The sequence below is a fragment of the Heterodontus francisci genome, chromosome 10 (genome assembly GCF_036365525.1).
Source record: "Heterodontus francisci isolate sHetFra1 chromosome 10, sHetFra1.hap1, whole genome shotgun sequence".
In the NCBI taxonomy this organism is placed as follows: Eukaryota; Metazoa; Chordata; class Chondrichthyes; order Heterodontiformes; family Heterodontidae; genus Heterodontus; species Heterodontus francisci.
In genome coordinates, this window is record NC_090380.1 from 59,203,805 (window position 1) to 59,227,202 (window position 23,398).

The 23,398-nt window shown below is 43.0% G+C and overlaps 1 protein-coding gene and 1 long non-coding RNA gene across 9 annotated transcripts in view; one reads left to right on the top strand and one right to left on the bottom strand.

Moving 5' to 3' along the window:
• The window catches only part of LOC137374454 (uncharacterized), a 35,197-nt gene extending 15,131 nt beyond the window's left edge, over positions 1–20,066 (bottom strand). The window contains exons 1-2 of the long non-coding RNA XR_010975820.1: positions 19,847–20,066; positions 18,845–18,986 (exon numbers count right to left, since the gene is read on the bottom strand). This is a non-coding gene — a long non-coding RNA (uncharacterized lncRNA). The remainder of the gene's footprint in view (positions 1–18,844; positions 18,987–19,846) is intronic.
• Positions 19,259–23,398, top strand: part of zbtb20 (zinc finger and BTB domain containing 20) — a 355,462-nt gene continuing 351,322 nt past the window's right edge. For 5 of the 8 annotated variants that reach the window (XM_068040586.1, XM_068040584.1, XM_068040582.1 and 2 more), the window contains exon 1: positions 20,519–20,672. The gene's annotated coding sequence lies outside the window, so the exon portion shown is untranslated. Of the gene's footprint in view, positions 19,315–20,517; positions 20,673–23,398 lie in introns of those variants that run through there. The other 3 variants (XM_068040588.1, XM_068040587.1, XM_068040591.1) reach the window with 3 other exon arrangements.

Here is a 23,398-nt window from a genome sequence, read left to right on the forward strand (position 1 = left end):
GTCGAAGTATATAGGTATCATGGCTGCTCCCCAGGAAGCAGGCACACACCTGTAGGAAGTGCTTCTGGAGGTCGCAGACCAGTTGGACGTTGATGGAATAGAAGCCCTTCCTGTTGATGAAGGCCGCTAGCTGCTCCGTGGGTAACCTGATGGCCACATGTGTGAGTCGACGACAACTAGCACCTGGTGGAAATCCAGTGATGGCAATGAAGCCGATGGCCCTCTCTGCCTGACTGCCAGGATGGGTTCGGTGTCAGACATAGTCGCCGGCCCTTTTGAACGTGGCATTGGTTACCTCCTTGATGCAGCAATGCTTGGGAGATCCCACCTAAGTCCCCAGTTGATCCCTGGAAAGAGTCAGACGCGTAGAATTTGAGTGTCACAGGGACCTTCAGGGACACGGGCTTTGGGTGCCCACCAAAATCCATGGGTCACAGCTCATCCGACAGCAAAACACATAAATCGATGACGGCCTCCCTACATTTGCAGGTAGTTGTGGTGAGTCTGGTACACTCTTTGGCGAGGATAGGCCTTTCTTGGCATGGCCAGCTTCTGCTGCTCTCCTATTGGAGTTTCACAGACATAACCAGCTGGGTTCTGGCCCTCCCTCCTCTGAGTCTCTGCTGCATGGCACCGGGGTCCACAAAGACTGGGTGTATGAGACCCATGCCAGCTGGTTTCTGCCCTTCCCGTATACTGTCTTTTAGAGACAATCTTGCCTTGGGACCTTCCCGTTGCTACTCCCCTTTGATAATGCACTAATGCCCCTCAGCGCCCACCCTTGCAGAGATCCCAACACCCGAAACTGCACCCACCCTTGTGCCCGAGACTGTGGCCACCCTTGCAGAGAGCCCGGTACCACAGGCCGACAACGGCCTCCACTCCCCCCCTCCTCCCCGTTCGTCATGGCTGCCTTCCCACGGCGGCACTGAGGCCTCACCTCGATGCCGCCACCTTTAAATGGCCGGTGATCTGAAGGCACATGATTCCCGTACATCGTTAACACAATTTGAAATCCCGCCATAAAACTGGTTTCAATTCAGCGCAAATGCATTATAACTAGCTGTTCACCAATTCAAATTGCAGTCCTGCCACTTTGTGGTGGAAACACTGCCTTGGAGCTTTCCCACTGCTGACAAAATCCATAACTGATGGCAAGACATTGGGTTTCCAGGCGAGCATGCCCCCCCCCGCAACCAACACAACTCCACTCCTGCTGGCCAGATAAAATTCTGCCCGAGTAGTGGCAGTGAAGACTAAAGCTCTTCAGGGAGGCAATCATCAACTCATGTGGTATGCTGCAGGACAAGCTGCGACCCATGGGTTTTGGTGGGCACCCAAAGCCAGTGTCCCTGAAGGTCCCTGTGACACTCAATTTCTATGCATCTCATTCTTTCCAGGGATCAACTGGGGACTTACATGGGATCTCCCAAGCAGCAGCCATTGCTACATCAAGGAGCTGTAGTCGCAATGCCTCTGGATCTACAATATGACAGAGAAATAGAGTTGAATCTGCAGAGCGGAGAACTTCAGCATAGAGGGAGGAGGAGGAGTGCTCTCCACAGGTGATACCCATTGTGGGTTTTCAATGAGCACTTCTTTTACCACCACCTCAGCTGGTACATTGTATGCGGTGCCTTAGATTCAACAAGGAGATGGTTACAGAACTGTGCCACCTCCTTCAAATGACATGCAGCTTCACAGCAGGACAAGGATGGTGCTACCAGTGGCTGTCAAGGTCATTTTTGCTCTAAACTTCAGATCTTTACAGGTGGCAGCAGGCAACAAACCAAACATCTCCCAACACACCATTCATTGCTACATCCAAAAGGTAATGGTGACCCTAGCTGCGTGGAGAGGCAATTTCATCATTTTCTGTCCAAGTAGAGAGAAGCAGATGAGCAGGCACATGGATTTGTCAGGATAGCGGGATCACCAATTGTTCAGGGAGCCATCAACTGCATGCACATGGCTCTGCGAGGCCCCCATGTCAATGGGGAAAGGACAGGAACGGCAAGGGATGCCACTCCATGAATGTGCAGTTGGTGTGTGACCATGCACAAACCATGATGTCAGTGAATGCCCACTATTCTGTCAGCAGCCACCATGCCTTCATCCTGAGGCAGTGTATCATTCCTGTTGTCATCGGGTCACAAAGGAAAACCAGAGGGTGGCTGCTCGGAGACAAAGGATACCCCTTGTACACGTGGTTGATGACCCCCTCCATAACCTGACCACACAAGGATGATGCGCGTGCAATGAAAGCTGCACTATCACCAGAAATACTGTGGAGTAGGCCATCAGCATGCTTTAGCAACAGTTCCGATGCCTGGATCTCTCAGTACTCTGTAGTGCACGTATCAAAGTTTATGGTGATCTGCTCTATCCTCCACAACAGTGTTATCTTGAGGGCACAGCCACTGCCATCAGGCATCCAAAGGCCACTCTGGGAGGAGGAAGAGAAGGAGGCAGAGGAGGAGGGAGGAAGGAGGCATCCGGATCCCTTTGCTCTGGACAGGCTGTTTGGTGGTACCTACCAAAACTCCACTTCCCTTATGAGATTATCCCTTTACTTACCTTGGCTCCAACACTCCCATCTGTTGGGGATGCCCATCACAGCACCATCTTGGCCAAGATCCTGCAATAAAAGACACCAACAAAAACATTTCCATAACATCTTTATCAAACAACACATCCAATTATACAAACATAAATGAACTATTCACCCATGTGCATTCCTTAGTGCTTGTTTTGTGGGTGCCTTAGCCTGGTCTAGTGCTCCTATGCAGTGGCTCAAGCATGGCTCGTGGAAGGCAGCTGACCAACTGCAGATGGCCTTGCAGGGCGACCTCAAGCAGATTTAGCCTTGAGGCCCAGCTTCGGACTGCACTATCTCGGCATGGGTGGCAGCAGTCTGAGCTGGCTGGCTGAGAGGCACCAGCAAGAGCACTGCCGGAGTGGCAGTGAAGGAAGCACGAATGCTGTCATCCTGGGAGAGGACAGCAGGTTTGTGCTCCAAGATGCCACTGCCACTCCCCCACGGGGGGCCTCAGCAATACTATTAATCTGTTGGAGGACTGATTTCTGGGCTGTTGCAAAAGCCTGCATATCCCTTTAAGTAGTGAGATCCACAGCTATGATAGTAGCAATCTGAGCCTGCATGGCAGCAAGCATGGATTTCATGACCTCCGTCTGCGTTTCCAGTGCATGTTGGGTGGCTTCTGCCTGTGCTTCAGTGGAGGTTGAGACAGCGACCACCAGTCGTTGCATCATGGCCGGGACTGCAAGTGCAGTCATGGAGTTGGAAAGGATGGGCTCCAAGCTCTCCGTGATGTCCTGTGGCACGTTGGAGCTGGACTCCTCAATGGTCCTTGACAGTGATAACAGGCTATCTGGCAGGCCTACCAATCATCAAGCATCTCTGCGTGAATGCTCATCATGTATGCCGCCCCAATAAAGGCCTCATCTGACTCCCCTCCGGTGAGCTGGCACACAAACTATCCTTACTCTTGGCTTGGTTGCAGTCCACTGATGTCCAATAATTCATCATGTGCAGAACCCAACTCTATACTACCCTCTAAGGTATGTGTAATGCCAGTTTCTGAGCTGGTGGCTACAATTCTCAGATTAAGTGATGCTGCTTCTTCATCAGTGGTGTGGGGCTGTTCTCTTCCTCTTGAGGCTGCTGTGGTTGAGCAGGTGCCAATTCTTGGTGATCTGAAAGCAGAAAGTCAGAAGCGGACAGCTGGAGCGTGGGAAGTGGCGGGGGTGATGATTGAAAGCATGAGGTTCATAGTGACACCATCAGCAGCTTTCACTTCATGAAGGATGAGGGTAAGGTTGGAGTTGACAGGAGCATAATGGCAGGAATATACTGTCATCCTCAATGTTCTCAGTGACATCGAATGCAATGAGTGTCACAGAGCACCATCTCCTCCATAGAGCTTAGGTGATGCAGGCATGCCCATCCCCTGCTTGTTCTGTTCAGCTCCTTTTGATTGTGCGCCATCTTATCCTGCAAGAAAGAGAACAATGGTCAATGATTGTGTTGCACTGTGTTTCTTTGATGTTCCTGCCATAGCTGAATAGCTGGAGGCATGTGCAAGCAGTGAGAGGTAGATGTGAGGCTTGCATCATGCGTAGTTTTGTAAGGGTGAGGTGAAGTATCTGAATGTTAGGCCTGAGTCCTGACTACTGATGAGTGAATAATGGGGGTGTGGTGCATTAAGCAGCATGAGAGATTGGTGGTACAGTGGGTATGAGATATCCTTTGAGGATGCATTCATTGACCTTGACCACCCATATGAGGTCATTGACCTTCTTGTCGCACTATTGCCAGGTCCTCCAGGCCAAACTCTGGGACTTTATCTTCCTGGCCATCCGCTCCCCTTTCCTTTACAGCATGTTCCTTGAGGGTCTCCTGTCCCCCTAACTGTGGAAACATGGATTTTCTCTTCCTGTCGACCTCCATCAATAAGGCCTCCAGTCCCACATCCGTGAACCTGGGAGCCCTCTCGATTCACTGGGGCTCCATTTTATTGCATCCATTTGCAGCCAATTCCATTTCAGGCAGTCAGAAGCAGCTTCCTTCGATTGAGTGCAGTTCCTCTTAAAGAGAAGTAGGATGACTTTCAGAGCTAGAGGCTAGCTGCAAGATGTGCTAGCCTTGCATGATTCTGGCCCCCTGTTGAGCACTCAGTCAGCCAGTAGCGTGGGTCACTCTCAGCTGAATGGAAATGAGGAGACAGCACAAAGTTTACATGTAGCCTGCCTCAATGGGACTGGGCACAAGCAGATCGCAAATTGCGACTCCAACAACCAAGAACAGGAGTAAACAAATTTTTACTCAAAGTGTGCGAGAGGCATACTGAGGAAAGGAAGAGAGGGAGGGGGAGAGATAGAGACGAGGGAAGCAGAATGATTGGCAGACTACTGGTGAAGAAGATGGAAAGAATCAAAGTTTGAGAAACAACCAATCACAGTTAAAGGAAGAGAACCACATTTTTGGGGTATGTGAGCAACACCACATGAGATTAACCAGCATGATTAAAAAGCAAATATGAAGAAAAAGATTAAATTGCTGTTATTCCCCAGATTTAATTTACAATTGAACACATTTTCCAAAATAATGCTGAGAAAAATTAGCTAACAAATCCATAAATTGATAAGTAATAGTGATTTATGGTTTGTGGTATTCTATTACCATTTACCAGTTGAGGTTTCAGTCAACCATGTGGATTCAACTACGACCACAAACGGTTACATTACATAATTACATAAGTCTGTGGTCCTGTTGACAGCCTTTGATCCTAGCTACACCCAAATTGGTTGAGTGACTGCTCTAAAGGTAAACAATTAGAACAAACTCTAAATTGTGTAATGCATCTTCATAACTGAAGAGAAATGATTTACTTTCTAAAGTTAGTTACTTTGTGATATACATTTAAGTAACAGTTAATTCCACTGAGTAAATTGATTCTCCCCTCCCCCAACCCCGCTAAAAAAGACATACATTCTCCTTTAAAAATGTAAGTATAACCTTGTACATACTGCAATGTTTTAAAGGAATATATTCCCAGTTAATGTTCTACAATGGCTTTATTGCTGACTATTAGGGTTTCCATCTCAGGGCCAAAGCTGATAGGGGCAGGCTATGGGTTGGGATCATGACATCTGTCTTAATGTTTGCTATGATGCTAATGGAAATTCATCAATGAACCTTAAGAATTGATGCGTCTATGTCTAATAGAACAGAAAACGGATTTCTATTTTAAAAGCCAGATTTTTGGTGTCAGATTTGTATTTTAGTAACTTCTGGTCACCCACATTGATAAACTAGATTGCCACTGGACAGGTGACAACCCTAAAGATTATTCAAACAGAAATGATCTCCTCTAATATGTATATATTTATATTACATATTCTAGTTAAATCAAACTTTAAATATTATGATTAAATAACTGATCTCCCAAATGGATTTATCATTTCCTGACACTGGCAGCTCAAACAACACATTTTCTTTTAAGTTAACCTCAGCTTCCAGGTTAAAAGGCTTGTGTGCCTTGTCCTACAGGGGTCCTTTAAATAGGATAGCCAATAGAACATTGAAATCTTTCTGCAGTATTGTTTTGGAGTGTTCCTTTAAGTAGAATAGACTACAAAATGTAGTATAATGTTTGGAAGGAAGAAAAACCGTTGATAGCTGACAGTTAAGAAATCACATTAGAATAAGTGCTACTGCCACAACCATGCGCTACTGGAGATCGTACATCAGGTTATTTGCACCTTTTATAAATAGCCTATTAACACATTTTGAGCATTTGGTTATGTAACCATGTGTTGTTAATGGTTAATTAATGAAATGGACTATGGAACGAATTGCATCTATAATGACGGGGGGGGGAGGAGAGGACGGGGGGGGGAGGAGAGGACGGGGGGGGGAGGAGAGGACGGGGGGGGGAGGAGAGGACGGGGGGGGAGGAGAGGACGGGGGGGGGGGGAGGAGAGGACGGGGGGGGGGGAGGAGAGGACGGGGGGGGGGGAGGAGAGGACGGGGGGGGGGAGGAGAGGACGGGGGGGGGGAGGAGAGGACGGGGGGGGGGAGGAGAGGACGGGGGGGGGGAGGAGAGGACGGGGGGGGGAGGAGAGGACGGGGGGGGGAGGAGAGGACGGGGGGGGGGAGGAGAGGACGGGGGGGGGGAGGAGAGGACGGGGGGGGGGAGGAGAGGACGGGGGGGGGGAGGAGAGGACGGGGGGGGGGAGGAGAGGACGGGGGGGGAGGAGAGGACGGGGGGGGGAGGAGAGGACGGGGGGGGGAGGAGAGGACGGGGGGGGGAGGAGAGGACGGGGGGGGGAGGAGAGGACGGGGGGGGAGGAGAGGACGGGGGGGGAGGAGAGGACGGGGGGGGAGGAGAGGACGGGGGGGGAGGAGAGGACGGGGGGGGAGGAGAGGACGGGGGGGGAGGAGAGGACGGGGGGGGGGAGGAGAGGACGGGGGGGGGAGGAGAGGACGGGGGGGGGAGGGGAGGGGAGGGGAGGACGGATAAAATGACAAGTTTTAAACGTATGTCAATAATCAGTAACTGCAATGTGCATCATTTACTATCCAGTTTGAGGGCAGATAATCTGGCTGGCCAATATCATCTGAAAGGTGTCTATATCATATAATTATTTTAAAATTGCACATTTGCTAACAGGTAATAGATTTGGCTTGGACATAAATTGGTTAGTCTGGAGTACAACAGATAGTGACTAAACATCTTGTAGCTGAATAATACATGCAGTAACAACCTTTTGCAGAAAAGTTTTTTGTTAATAATTATCTTGTCAGAGCTGAATCGGAATTGACAGTGATAGACTGAGATATAGACATAAGTGAATTTAAGAGAATCGCTTTATTGGAGGAACTGAAGGGCGCTCTTTAATTGTGCTTATCTAATTTTGTCACTAGCTTTGATAAGCAAATGACATTTTGTCCACGACAGATTCTGTTATTTCTATATTTTAGAATCCAGGGCCTAGTTTAACAGCCTGTTAAGATGAATAAACATGTCTTGCCTACCTACCGTTAATTTCTTTGCCTCTCCAGCTTCAAGACCCCAACTGCCACTCTCAATTGGACAGGGATCCTGCCTCCATGCAAATTAAGGGGGCACCTCTGTGAAAATTGCAGTGAGTGACTGTTTCCCCCCACCACCCCCTGCCAGCACCCCGGTGGCAGGTCCAGGACCCGGAAACAATCGTTACTTCTATTTCTTGCCCCTAGAGGGAAAATTCAGCCCTTTATCTCAACCACTAATTGAATTCCACAGCTTCAGATCTTCCTGGTGGAAAAAAAGATTTTCCTCCCGTGTTCGAAATCATTTAATCCTGCATCTATGGACAAAAAAATCTATTTTGCTCTGAAAATTAAACTTGATTATATAACTCAACCCTGATATTACAAAATGTTTGGAATGAATCTGGAACTAAAGCTTCCAGAAACATCCCTGATCAATCAACACAAAAACAACAACTCAAAAAGGAAACAATTTTTCAAGTCATATTTATATTTCTTCGTACAGCATCCTAGCGAATCTGTATTGTGTCCTCCCTAAAGTCTTGCTATCCTTCCTGTTGTGTGGAGTCTAATACTGTAGGGAGTACTTTAACTAAGCTCTTAAAGTTTTATATAAGTTCGTCATTACATTTTAGCTTTCATATTCTATACCACTTGCAATAAAACCTAGAATTCTGTGAACATTTTTAAATAGTCTCATCAACCTAAGATTCCGTAGCATTGACTGTACTTCCATTCAAAATTATTATTGGTATTAATTTCTTTTATCAAAATGCATCATTACACTTTTACTGACATTGAATTCCATTTGCCACTGTTTATCCTATTCGCCCAACTTATCAATATCCCTTTGCAGCTCCTTTTGGTCTTTTAAAGCATTAACTACACATCCTATTTTGGTATCATCTCCAAGTTTTGGCACCACTCCCTCTAGGCTTATATTAAAGATAATTAATTTATATAGTGTTGCTCCCAACCTCAGAACATTCTGAAGCGCTTTACAGCCGATGACGTACATTTGAAGTGTAATCACTGTTGTAATATAGAGAATGTGACATCCAATTTGGAAGATGCATGGGAACATCACCACCTACAAGCTGCCCTCCAAGCCACATACCATCCTGACTTGGATCTATATTGCCGTTCCTTCACTGTTGTTGGGTCAAAATCCTGGAACTCCCTTCCTAACAGCACTGTGGGTGTATCTACCCCACATGGACTGCAATGGTTCAAGGCGGCAGCTCACCACCACCTTCTCAAGGGCAATTAGGGATGGGCAATAAATGCTGGCCTAGCCAGTGACTGCTACATCCCATGAACGAATAAAAGAAACCTGCAAGGTCCCAAAAACAGCAATAAGATAATGGCCAGATAATCTGTTTTAAAGATGTTGGTTGAGGGATAATTAGTGGCCAGGAGACTCCCCTGCTCTTTTTCAGAGTGCCATGGGATATTTTACATCTAACTGAAGGGACAGATGAGCCTTGGGTTTGACATCTCATCTTAAAGGTTGACTCCTCTGAAAGTGCAGGACTCCCGTAGCACTGCAGCAAGGTGTCAATATATGCTCAAGTCTTTGGAGTGGATCTTGAACCCACAACCTTCTGACTCAGAAGCAAGAGGGTTTCCACTGAGCTAAGGCTAACATCAATTTAGCTCCTTGATAAGGTAGAAGAAAAAAGCGAGCAAAGAAATAACAGACAGAGGGAGGAAGTTAATGGGAAGAATAACATGCAAAAAGCAGGAACTTTTTTGACTGTATGCTATGGCGTTTCAAGTGCTCATCTAAATACTGCTTAAATGTTGTGAGGGTTCCTGCTTCTACCTCCCCTTCGGGCAGTGTGTTCCAGATTCCAACCACCCTCTGGGTGAAAAAGATTTTTCCTCAAATCCCCTCTAAACCTCCTGCCCCCTGGTTAAGCCAATATTCAGACAAAAGAGCAGCTAAATACTTAGGAGAAATATCAGGAACTTCTTGAAGCTTGCATTAAGCTTGGTTGAAGTGGTGTAATTGGTCAGAGACAGAGAAATTAGAAAAGGAATGGGAAGGATAGTTAACCCCAGGACGTCAGGGTTATATCTATGGACAGAATTGAGGTGTTTGGCAAACAGGTTACCTGATCTGAAATTGGTCTCCCCAGTACAGAAGCGACTACACAGAAATTGGCTACAAATACAGTGGGCTGAATTTTCCTGGCCCTGTGGTGGCAGGCTTGGAGGTGGGGAGTGGGGATATGGCTCCCTGACGCATTCCCACTGCTGGGAAACTTTCCCAGGAACGGGCTGGGAAGCAGATTGGCTGCCTGCTCCACAGAGGCAAGCAGTCAATTAACATTATTAAAGCCTCAATTAGGGGCAATTTTGCAACTTTGCCTGCATTTTGCTGCGGGCAGAGGCTGCCAGCTTGGGGAACCATCAGAGCCAGAGTCTCCATGCTCCAATGTTGGGGCAGAGTCCACATCCCAAACGATTCCTCTGGAGGGGTTTCCCTCTGCTCTGAGAGGCCTGACGATTTTGGCCTTTGATAACAGTCCCCAATCTGCCTCAGCCCGACCACCATCCTTAAAAGGATGGTGAGGGTAGAGGTATCCAATTATGAGGCCACCTCCCGGAGGATTGTACCGCCAGTCTCGCTACTAACAACAGCAGGCTCAGGACCATTTAGTCCCAATGTCGAGGTAACAAAGCCTGTGGGAAAATCCAGCCCAGTACATAGGGATAGAGGAAGTACATATTAATTGTTGTCTCACATAGAAAGTGTGTATAGGACCTTTGGCATTGTTGTTGAAAGAGGTAAATGGATATGTATTCCATCTACAGCAGTTGCATGGTAAATTGCCAAGGAAATTAGGAAGTTGGAATACTGAAATAATGAACAGGGTATCACACAGGGTCCAGTTTCACCAGAAATCAGAGAAGGGAGGGAAATCATTAGTGGTGGGATCATATTGTAGGTGGCTAATTGGTAGATGATCTGGTGAAAGTGGACATTAGATTGGTACAAAGTGAGGATAAGAGGAAACTTGTAATTATTACAAAAGGAAGGGAAAGCGGATCCATATTGAGAAGGACATGACTGGGGCCAGATAACCTGAAATTGTCAAAGTGGCAGAGGGTACCAGAAAAGTCATGAATATTGGTGGATAGAGACTGGACAGAGTGGGGGCGGTGCTCGGAGTGGATAGTGGGGAAAGAGAGGAAAAATGAAGACAAGACAAGAGAAAACTCATTTTGTGCAATAGGAGCAAGCTGAAACATTTGGCCTTCTGGGAAACACCTGTTTGTGTAATCCCACAATGCACCTTATTTAAAGCTTTAACATGTTGCAGAGGCTGAAATTGGCTGCAGTATTCTTCGTACAATTCGTATGTGAGCATTTTTTTTTTCATTTTTGTGGAAGGATTGAAGTCTACAATTACTTATTTTGTTTACATGTGACACGATCTCGATTCTGTTCTATTAGTCCTCTTTCTTCCCAATCACAGAGCAGAGACGAATGAAAAGTACAGATTAAATCTGTAGATCAATGTGAGTTCTGCTGGTCAATCTTTCCTACAGTGATGAAAAATCTCCCCAAAGTGTATTGTATTTGAAATATGTTTTTAGGTACTATATAGTTAAAAAACATAAAATATTCTTTTTGTCATCATGCGATACTCCAGCTTTAATATTGTTAGTTTCAGCATATTTATTAGTTTATTTATTAGTACTAAAGATCAACTTCAAATCATCAACTTGATCAAATCATAATGTGAATTGAGCTCCAATGTTTACAGCTCAAGTCTCCGAACATCCTTAATCCCACAAGCAATTGTATGTGATTGTAAAATATTTTATCAAAATAGTACACTTGTCAAAAATTGTGTTTAGTTTTCAATTAGAAAATGCAATTCAAAGCTTAATTAATGGTGCTATCAAGCATGAAATGCTAGCATCCGATTTGGATGGCAGATAATTAAAATGGAATTCCAAATTCTTTAGTGAAAAACTGTTTACCCTAGTGTTCTCCCCTTTTCTAATGAAGGCATTGACTCTTACTGGGATATGATTCCATCAGCAGTAACAGCCTTTCTATGACTCATCAAAGTAGCCATTCTTCATGTGAGGATTGCATTGCTCAGCCAATGTTCACACTCATGCACTTTCCAACCAAAAGTGACAAAGTTATTGTATAGGCTGAGGAACACGAAGGCCAGTTGCAGCATTCCAAGTGCTGTCCTAGCTGAGAACAGCTAACTCCACTCAGATCAGGAATTGAACCTGCAGCTTGGTATTACTACACATTGTGAAAACTTGGTGCATGCATTCACCAAATAAATCATTTCAAAAATCCTGAAATGCAAATGAGGGATATTATTTAGTTCATGGAAATCTATGATTCTTGTCTCCCCCGCCCTTCCTACAACTGCCCCCCATGACGGCATCCAAATACCTCTCCATTGTTCCAGAGGTCTTATTTTCTCTCCACCCTACCATGATATCCATGCCAGATATTGATTGCTGTTTTTATGAAGAAGTATTTCCTGACATCAATCCTGAACAACATGGAAAACGTAAATGCCTCATCCTTATCTCTGGGTGAGCACCTTACATAGTTCTATCCCTGCAGCCAGATATCTTCACCCTTCTTCTCTCCCCCCTTCACCTTTTCACTGCCCTTCCTCCTGACCTTCAAGCATGTCTCTAATTATTGGTCGAGTCTGCAGCACCCTCCTGAATATTCACTGCCTTTCAAAGAAGTTCTCCTCATCCAACAATTAAAACTTGATTGAGCCTGTAGATTTTCTGGGAATTGAACAAAAGCTGGCCGAATGACAATGTCCGTTTCCCTCACCAAAGCCACGTTGCATGTCCACTATGTACCACACTCAAACCACCATGGTGACAAGTGGCACACATCACCTTTGAATCTCAATGATTTCAATCTACATCTATGTTTATCAATCTTTATCGCTTCCTGCAAAATGGCTCCTGGGCAGTCAGCTCCCTAAGGAGTTCCTCACTATGCATGTCTATCCATGGCCATCTGCTGTTATCCATTGCTCTTTCTACCCCAAATCCTTTCTTCTACTGTTTTAAGTTCCCCTGATTCTAATAGTGGGTGCATTTTTAGCTCAAACTTCAAGGTAACCAGTAGTTTAAATGGTAGTTAAATGGTCTGTTAGTTCAAACCCCATCCCCTGACCTCACATTGTGAGCATAAAGATTTGGAAAAGACCTGGACATGGATTTTCTCTTTAACTCTGCTTCAAATTCCTGGACTTCTCTGGACAGTAGGACCATGTTTCTGTGCTGGACCACATTGGAATAAACAGTAAGACTTTGCTTCTGTCTATATTCTGCTGCTCTTCTTTGCTTTGTGAACTGTGGAAAAGATCTGGTAAAATCTAGTTCTAGATCTTCTCTCAAACTTGGCTTCAAATTCCTCGACTTTTCTCATCATCAAGAAGATGCTCCTGCTCTGACCACACTTACTATGTCATAAAGCCCAACTTCTGTCCCTGATCTGCTCTTTTACGATATTTAAAGTAACTTTGATCAGTTTACCAACTTTCTTCAAGCACTGCTGTGATTGAGAGACTTAATATTCTACTAAGCCTGTGATTGGCCCTGATTGTATTGGTCTTCAGCTTCAATCTGGCCAGAAAATCACTTGTCTGGGACAAAGTCATCCTCTGCTGCTTCTGAATTTCAAGGTGTCCTTCAACTTTGTCATCATCTTTTTGATCCTGCAACTGACTCTGTACACCTCCTACATCCTCATTCCCATAAAAATACCTCCATCAGTGCATTCTTCGATACTCTACCCTCATACAGCTTCACACACAGCTCACCAATGCTTCATGCTGACTCCACCCTACCTACATCATTATCCTACCATGCAACTTCCAACTTAAAGTCTGGGCTCCTTATTATCTTCTATCTATTTCCTATTTCCCATTTACTATCAGATTTTTATGTATCCTAATTTTTATGTAACAGGGCCTATGTAACTTGAGTTTTCAGAGTCCATTCGCTTGCGCATTTTGGCTGCCAGTCTGGACCCAAGTCCAAAGCTTTTTCCACCTTTGCTCTTTCTGTAAATTTTCTTTTCACTTTACCCCTCCTTGTCCCTTCTCTTCTGTCATCATGCCTCCTTTCACTTCTCCCCTCTCAGGTCCTCTGCCCTGCCAACTGCCTACCTCAACCCCTCATTACTCCTCGATGTTCCTGCTCTCTTGCTGCCACTCCAGGCTTGACTACTTCTGAGATAAGCCTAAAGCTTCCCTCTGTACCTCTTTTGGCATTCTCCAAAGGGCTCAGAGGTACACAGTACTGGCTCATTAAAAGTAGCAACCTCAACTGCCCTATCCTCCTCTCTCGTCGACTATCCTGCTCAATGTCTCAATCTGTTAATTGTGTGTCAATGGTTTGAATATATGCAGGTGAAAGGTGTTAATTGGGGTCTTAGTTGATCACTTATAAGCAGACACTCACTGAGACTAGTAGAGGGTTTTAGTGAGGATTTACATGTTTGTAATGCTTTTACTCTGCGCAATAAACGTGAAACTGAATAAATATAGGTTCCAGCATTATCCTTCCATAACAAGCTTTCTGGAATTTAACACAGTGTGCCTGCTTGCCAATCTTCCTCCCATCGCTGACCCTGTGTACACTTCCAGCAGACGAGCTCTCACTGTTCTCTCCACATCTCCCTCTGGAATGTCCGTTCACTTGAGAAAAAGCGCTTGCCATCCATGAAATTATTGAGGATGATTGCACCCATATCCTGGCCTTAACGGAAACCTGGCTGAGGGATGATGACACCTTTCCCCTTAATGAAGCCTCCCTGTCAGGCTATACCTTCCACCACTTGCCCCGTCAAGACATTTGCAGTGGCGGTGTGGCAGTTATCACTAGTTCACACCTTGGCCTGACCTCCTAATCCTCTGCTGCTTTCTCCTCCTTTGAGCATCTCACCTTATTCCAACCCCTCAACTGTCTACCAATATCCTCATTCTTTACCACTCTCCTAAGTATGATAAAAAAATTCTCACCAGGATATCTTCACTGCTTTCCTCCCTCAGCCTTTGCACTCCGACCTTCTCATCCTCAATGATTTCAACCGCCATCACAACTCATTATGCTCTCTCTCCTCTGAGTTCACTGCCCTCTTATTCCCCCCTAAGTCTCTGCTGGACCATATAAAGCACTATCGGATACTTGCCTTCATTAGCTGAGATGTAGAATACAACAGCAGGGAGGTTACGATGGAGCTGTATAAAATGCTAGTTAGGCCACAGCTGGAGTACTGTGTATAGTTCTGGTCACCACACAATAGGAAGGATGTGATTGCACTGGAGAGGGGGCAGAGGAGATTCACCAGGATGTTGCTTGGGCTGGAGCATTTCAGCTATGAAGAGAGACTAGATTGGCTAGGGTTGTTTTCCTTAGAGCAGAGAAGGCTGAGGGGAGACCTGATAGAGGTATACAAAATTATGTGGGGCATAGATAGGGTAGCTAGGAAGAAACGTTTTTCCTTAGCGGAGGTGTCAATACCAGGGGGCATAGATTTAAGGTAAGGGGCAGGAGGTTTAGAGGGGTTTTGAGGAAAATCTATTTTACCCAGAGGGTGGTTGGAATCTGGAACACACTGCCTGAAGGGGTAGTAGAGGCAGTAACCCTCACAACATTTAAGAAGTATTTAGATGAGCACTTGAAACGCCATAGCATACAAGGCTATGGGCGAAGTGCTGGAAAATGGAATTAGAACAGATAGGTGCTTGATGGCCAGCATGGACACGATGGGCCGAAGGGTCTGTTTCTGTGCTGTATAACTCTATGACTATGTCTGCAGCCTTTTACATGGTTGACCACACCATCCTCCTCCAACACCACTCCACTGCCATCCAGCTGGGTGGGTCGGCTCACACCTGGTTCCATTCTTATTTATCTAATCGTAGCTGGAGGATCACTTGCAAATGGCTTGTCTTCCTGCTCCCATACTCTGATATCCTCCAAGGATCTATCCTTGGCACCCTCCTATTTCTCATCTCTATGCTGCTCTCGGCAACATCATCTAAAAGCACAGCATTAGTTTTCACTTGTACATTGATGACACCCAGATCTACCTCACCACCACCTCTCTCAACTTCTCCACTGTGTTAAATTATCAGACTACTTATCTGACATCCAGTACTGGATGAGTCAAAGTTTCCTCCAATTAAATATTGGCAAGACTGACGACATTGTTTTCAGGCCCTGCTCCAAACTCCTTTCTCCAGCTATTGACTCCATCCCTCTTTCTGGCAACTGTCTAAGACTAAACCAGAATGTTTCTAACCTTGGTGTCATATTTGAGATGAGCTTCCAACCATGTATTCACGCCATCACTAAGACTGCTTATTTCCACCTCCATATCATCTGACTCTGCCCCGTCTCAATTCATCTGCTGCTGAACTCGTCATTCATGCCTTTGTTACCCTAGACGTGAGTATTGCAATGCGCTCCTGCCTGGTCTCCCATATTGTACCGCCCGTAAACTAGAAGTCATCCAAAACTCTGCTGTCCGTGTCCTGTTCACAGATCACCCCTGTGCTCGCTGAATTACATTGGCTCCCGCCAAGCAACGTTTTGATTTTAAAATTCTCAGCGTTGTTTTCAAATAAATTTCATGGCCTCGCCCCTCCCTAGCTCAGTAATCTCCTCCAGCCCACAATACCACCTCACCCACGAGATATCTGCACTCATCTAATTCTGGCCTCTTGAGCATCCCCAATTTTTACCGCTCCACCATTGGTGGCCATGCTTTCAGTTGCCTAAGCTCTATGCTCTAGAATTCCCTCCCTACAGTTCTCTGCCTCTCTACCTTGCTTTCCTCCTTTAAGACCAACCTCTTTGACTACGTTTTTGGTCATCTGACTTAATATGTCCTTATGTGGTTGGTGTCATACTTTGTTTTATAATGCTCCTTGAAGCGTCTCGGGACTATTGCATTAAAGGTGCTATATTAATATAAGTTGCTATTGTTGTATGTTTTCTTTGCCCATCCCTTGCAATTTCTCTGTCTTCACTCAATTTCACATTGCGCATTAACTTCCCCACCCACATCCAACTCTACTTACCATAAAGCAAAACCTTGCCATCTCAAAGATTTCAAACACTGATGCTACATTTACTCTAGTTATATTTCCAAACCTTTAACATGACACTGTCACTTTCAAACTGTCTGCTATCATTGGACTTGCCATGAGTAGTGCTGCAAGGAAGATCTATTAGTTAAAGGTGATTTGCAGCTAAGCATATCTGGACCAATATTCTAGTCAAGGGGACCATAGATTTAGCAATTTTGATGATTTAAGGTAAAATGAGTATGTAATTGTTCTAAATATGAAATCTGCTCAAATCTCTGGATCTAAGCAATTTGCATTGGTAAGCACGTGGAAACACTTTCTAGCTATGTGTAGATGCAGTTTGATCAGCCTTCTCATCAGTGGGCTTGGAGAACTGTAAACCCCAAGAAAGCAAGCTCAAAGTCTGGGTCCAGTGTAATGCTTATTATACTTAAAACCTCTTTGAAGATTTTGACTCAGTACTTATAAGGAATTCTCCAATTTCTCATGTCCTTTTAATATTATTCCCTTTTCTAGAATACAGCAAACTCTCTTCCCTATCTCTGAACTACCCTGTTCTAAAACACCTAATGGTGTTTTTGTGTATTTGTGAGGGAAAATATCAGTGGGTCGTGAACAGACACCTCCTAGTGCCTGCCGATAGATGAGCATTGATTGAGGGCTGGGAATAGGTCACACCCACCATTAAAGAATTCCCGGAATCTTGGCAAATGGATGGTGAAGGCATATGTGTAGAGAAAACAAAAAAGACTTACAAAATGAGGAAAAACACAATTAAACTTCTTAAATATTCTAGGGCATTAGGCATGATATTAAAGCAAAAATCTTTTAAATCACATCGTTATTTTTCAATCGCCTACTTATTCAAAATTAATACTATATTTAAAATTAAATGAACTTTTTTTTTACTCTGATCCAGTTCCATGATGGCAGGAAGCTGAAAAGAATGCAAATGTTTCTTGTGCACAAAAGACTACTTAATTATTAAACAAAGTTACCACTTACTGTCATGATCTCCATATTAAAAATAAGCAACCTTGTCCCTTGTTCTGAAATTCAATATGGAAGCCATGTAACTAAAAACATTTGATATACAGAGCAGCTTTGACACTTCCATATCAGTTACTGTAAGATAATATATACTGAGTTGTTTTCATAGTAAACATCTAGATTTGATAAATTTCTGGTAATTATGTCACAAATGTTAATATTTTAGCATGCATATCATCACATCAAACACATGGGGCACAATAAGTTAGCTTTTACCATGGCAGCTGTTGTCATCAAAAGTAATTGACTCAGAATAAAACCAAAATCCCCTAAGAACTGCACAGTATAATAAAAAAAACTAACAAGATTTTCTGTCAAGGCTGTAATCTTGCATGACAGCCAGAAACTCATGTTTTGTTTCTGTAATTTATGACATTGTACAACAACAATCTTATTGAAAGGTTTATACAATCACTTTTGGCTATCTATTATCCATATAAGGAAAACAAAAGTTGGGCTAATGAACTGGCAAGTACAATATCTGAAAGTGGATCTTACAGCAACACTTCGTCAATCTCCACCAATTGGACCTTAATTATTGGGTCATTTACAGCACAGGATATATTAGACCTTGCTAGGTAGTAGATGAAAAGGATTTTGATCTAAGATAGTGCAAAGTTTAGCTTGATATAGTGCATGGAATTAATTACGTAACAGTTATTTTATGATGTTATATACCACAATGTTTTCTGAAAATTAAAAAAACATGTTACAAACCAATCTGCATAGATAGAGGCTGTGGTTTCTTCTTTAATTTAGATTTTGTGATGACGTATAATGTAATTCGGTTATTTTATCACTTTTACATAATATTTTAAGTTATTCATAGGCAGAATTTTGGAACTGATCTGAACAATTTTATGGAATATCATATTTTGCAATAAATGTTTGAAGCTTTTTCTTTTTAAAAATAATATATTTCAAGTATGATTACTGTGGTATAATATTTGAAACTAATTAGGAGATCTGGGAAAGATCCTGATGCAGTGAGCTTTCCTGTTTGCATTGTAATGTTGCTGTCTGCTTTCAGTGAAAAAGCTACATCCGGCTTTACAGAACTGAAAAGGAACACTGTAAAAAAAAAGTTGGGATTTCAGACCACTTTAGAGATGCAGAATCTCACTTTCGAAAGTTTAATTTTACGGAACAATCGGGTACCCGCTCCGAAAAATTACTCTTCATACTTCTCGGCACTGGTTGCAGCCAAAGTTTGCAGTGCACCAGGTACAAGACCATGTCGCTTCACATAGCACTTTCCAAACGACCTGGTAAAATGATACATCATTAGAATCATTTCACCAGAACTTTCATATATTCAAAAAGAAAAAAAAAGCCTTCTGCAAAATCAACCAGAAACTTTTAAGAAATAGACAATTAAGAATGTTTTTTTTTAAAAAAAAAGCCTTCTGCAAAACCAACCAAAAACTTTTTAAAAAAAGATGATTGAAGATTCGCTTCAGGACAGTGTTTACAATGGATACATGAGGACACTGCTGGGGCTTTGAGCGCCGGGGCTGTGTGACGTCACGGGCGGACAGGTTGAATGACGTCACTGTTGTTGCTGACTGGCCGTCTCGCGCTCCCCAACAAACGGTAAGTTTAAAACCCAGGTTCGCGCACCCTTCAACGTTCCAACACAACGGTCAGAGAGGCTGCTGGCTGTCTACTGTATCTGTTTGTTTCTCACTGTCTGCGCCGACAGTTTTTTTTGGGAGGGTTCTGGGGGTAAAGTGGGGTCGCCGCTGTGTCTGAGAGTGAACTGTCGGCGGCAGTAGCTCCGTCTCATCAGACTGTGAGTGTGATGAACCCTCGCCGGGGCGGAGGGACAAGTAGCTGTTCTCTACCTCTTTCACTTCCACCCACTTTTACAATTTATTATATTTTTAAAAACAGCGCTTCTCTGGGGAAAACAAACTCATTTAAAGCTTCTTCATAAATTAAAACTAACCTTGTCTTCTAATCCCCATACATTTTCATTTTAATATTTTAGTTTTAGGTTCTATCTACAGTTACTATTTGAAGAGAAATAACGGAGCTGTTGAGTCACTTTGTAAAAAAGAGAAATAATCACTGACGTTAACTTTTCAGTTGTATATTTTTTCTCTACTTGGGGCTTTATTTGTACCTGTTTGGCTTTGTTCCGTCTGAGTTATGATTGAGGCCTTTCTCCCGTCAGGCTGGCAGTGAGTAGGCCAATGGATTTTAGGCCGTTTTATTTTATAATCTGTCACCTGCCGCTTCGAGGCGTCGAGAGCCGTCGGGGAAAAAGACATAATACAAAACACAAAATGCGTAGAAACTAAACAGGCGACGGGAAGCGTCAACCTAACTTGATGTCAGAAAATAAAAACTCGCAATGACTGCGCCTGATTGACGTGGCGCGTGGCCAATAGCCTGCGCGGTCCATGTGATTGATGTGGCGTACTGTCAACGCACTGGCTGTAGGGGTGATTGACAGATGATAGAGCCAGTCACTGCTTTAGCTGGCATAATTGACAGGTGACAGAGCCAGTCACGGCTTCAGCTGGCATAATTGACAGGTGACTGCCAGTCACGGCTTCAGCTGTGCTGATTGACAGGTGACAGCACCAGCCACGGTCTCAGCTGGAGTGATTGACAGGCTCGCGAGACAATGGGAGCTGCCGCGCGGCTGTCTGTCCCTGGGTAGATTGATTTGACAGAACGTGTGATTGACGGCGGTCCAAGTTAACCGGGGAGCAGTGCGTTACATAACAGGAATTCGGACGGACCTTAAACCAATCAATCTGGTCAACAGGCAGCAGCCGGGCTGGTGCGATGCTGCACCAATCACTGTAGTCTCGGGGCTGGATGTCTGGTTATCATGTTAGGTTGTCTTTTGTGTATACAGAAGATGGATACAGTATTCAAAGTGTCTACTTTGGAAATGTGTTTTATTTCTGGAAATATATGCCTGCACTTGGCCAAGTAAGGTATGTGACTTTTAAAATAGTAGTAATGTCAAATAATTTGGAAACTTGATTGTTTTTTCCGTTTTGACTATCATGATCAAGTGAAATTTTAGATTAATTTGCGACTTTTAGATGGTCGGTTCAGTGAATTATGGGGTTTTGAGGGCTGTAATAATCTGGTGTCTGTGCCGAGCACTGGCTTTTTCCAATAGTGTCCTTAGGGAAAAGGTGATGAAGATTTGGGTGGGTTTTTTTGGGGGGGGGGCGGTGGTGTTGTGGCGGGGGACATTTAAAAAAAAATCCAGGTCGAAGTGGGAATTTTAAATTCCTTTGTTCGTTTGACATTCATAGTATTAGTTAAAAAAAACAGTTCGCTGTTTTTCGTCTGCTGGGGATCCTTTAAGAGTAAAAAATGTTAACAGTTTGGTTAAAGTCTGGAAGTGTATATTACAAGGCCCCAGCTGCAGAAGATGCAAGTAGTTTTTATCTGGAGACTGTTAGGTTGACGATTCTGCAAAATAATTAATTTCATGAGGGGAGGGGGAGGTTTTGTTTTTAAACGTTACTTACCTGTGGGTATATCCTGGGAGATTCTAACTATTTTGTCAGCTTTGTTTTTGTTGTACTAAATTGAGCCAGCTATCTTTTTACGAAGTTGTGTTATTTGTAATTTCATGTGCAGCATGGTCTTTTTAATAGTTCCGACTTGCCAGCCTTTTCATATTTTCTTTGAAAGGTATCGTTGCCATACCCATACCATTCCTAAAATTGCTTATAAATGACAATCAACGAATAATGCAGCTCAGTGTTAGCAATTTTTTGTAACTTGCTCATACTTAGATATATTAATGTAAACAGAAAATAAAGCATTTAAACACCAAATGGAAAAAATTTAAATTATTTGCCTGATTTAGTTAAAAAGGACTAATTAGTACAAGTATTGACATTTTTGTCTACATTTGTTTTTTTAAATGTAATGCCATATTTCATTACCTCATCTTTTTAGCAATATTTTGACCAATGTCTCAATGTACCACCATTTACATTTAAATCACAATATTCTGATTATTTCTGGAACAATTCTAGGTTGCCCATTATTTTGGTGTCTATTCCTGTATTTATGATTATCTATTTTAATAAACTAACAGTCATTATTTACAATCTTCTAGATGTTGTCGAACTAGTTTTGTATTTTTTCAGTTTATGAGCTGTTTGAGACGTTGCTGCCGTTACATGTGGTGTACAGTGTATTGCAGTTTGGCCATAGGGAATAGAACAAATTCTAGGGAATCAGTAGCTTCTGTATAGATCCTGGGATGATAAATAAAACTCACTTTATCTTTGCTATGTATAGTGAGGAAAAACACATGTTATGGCATTTTTGCCACAGCAATGTGAATATTCTCTTTTTTTATGTAACTCCTTTTAAATAAGTTGAAATAAAATTAGCACCATAAATAATAAAGAAAGTATGGCAAAATATTGCAATGTAGACTTTGGTTTTGTTTCTCAAATGGAGATCTGTTACAAATGAATACAGTTACAATAAATGTTTTCTTTAGCTTGTATCGAAAATCAGTAACTGAATTGCAGAAAAAAGTTTTAATAACATCTGTTAACCATAAAATATTGAATATATGAACAAGTTGAAAATTACTTCACCCTCTGGTTTTGCAACCCCATCTTGACAAATGTTTGGATATACAAGTAATTTTTGTTCATTGAAGGATGTTTAAGGTATGGGGCCTTGCAACAACAATATTCTGCATCCTTGCAAATATTTGCTTCCAGGTTAGAATGTACTTTCTGGTCCTATATTGATTACACAATACACACAAGACCAACCTAAAGACACAATCTAATAAAAAAAAAAGCCAAATACAACAATTGGGATTTTTTTGGAATATAAAATCTTTTTTTATCTATTTATTTGCATGAAAACTGAAAAAAAGCTGTTCAGCCGAATCTTTTAATTAACATAATTGCTGATTTGACAAATTAAAAACTTCTTAAAGTTAACAACTAGTGACATAACACTCTTGCTATGTCACCATTTTGGGTTGAACAGACTTCAGTTGAATTTTGTTGTCCACCTGCAGCATGACTCCATTTCTGAGTGGTGGTAGATGTCTTGTCTCACTCTAGCAGATCTATAGGCCATTCTTGATCCAATAAAAATTTTAAATAAAATAAAATCAGTTTAGATGGACAAGGGTACATGTGTAATTAAAAGAAAAACCTCAATTTGCTATTCTGGCAAAGCAACACATTTTCTTCAATGTAGGAATTTTGGGTGCTAAATTTAAACTTCACCTTTTGCGCTCTTAAAAAATTTCTCAAAACCGAATTTCCTATTTGTTAGTTGGTCACCTTTATTTTATTTAACAATTTATAAAGTTCTTAAGTTGACCTAAAATTTGACTTCAACATTGCAGAAAGTATTACCCCTTCATAGCTTTAATTGTAAAGGTAGTTATTTGCACACTCAAATCTACATTGTCGCAGAATGAGAACCTCAGGGTTTGACATTAATTTGCCTATCGATGTTTCAATCTACAAATAGTGATCTTCCAGGCTGTATATGAATAGAGTTATTTGAACTGAAATGATTTTGACATACCATGTGACCTGTGTTTCCTGTGCTTAGGATTAAAGTACAAAAAGAGAAAAAAAATTGACATGCCTAATCAACTAGGCTCAGATTTATGTTTTGCTATTAGGGGTCCATTTTTAATCATTTGCATCTC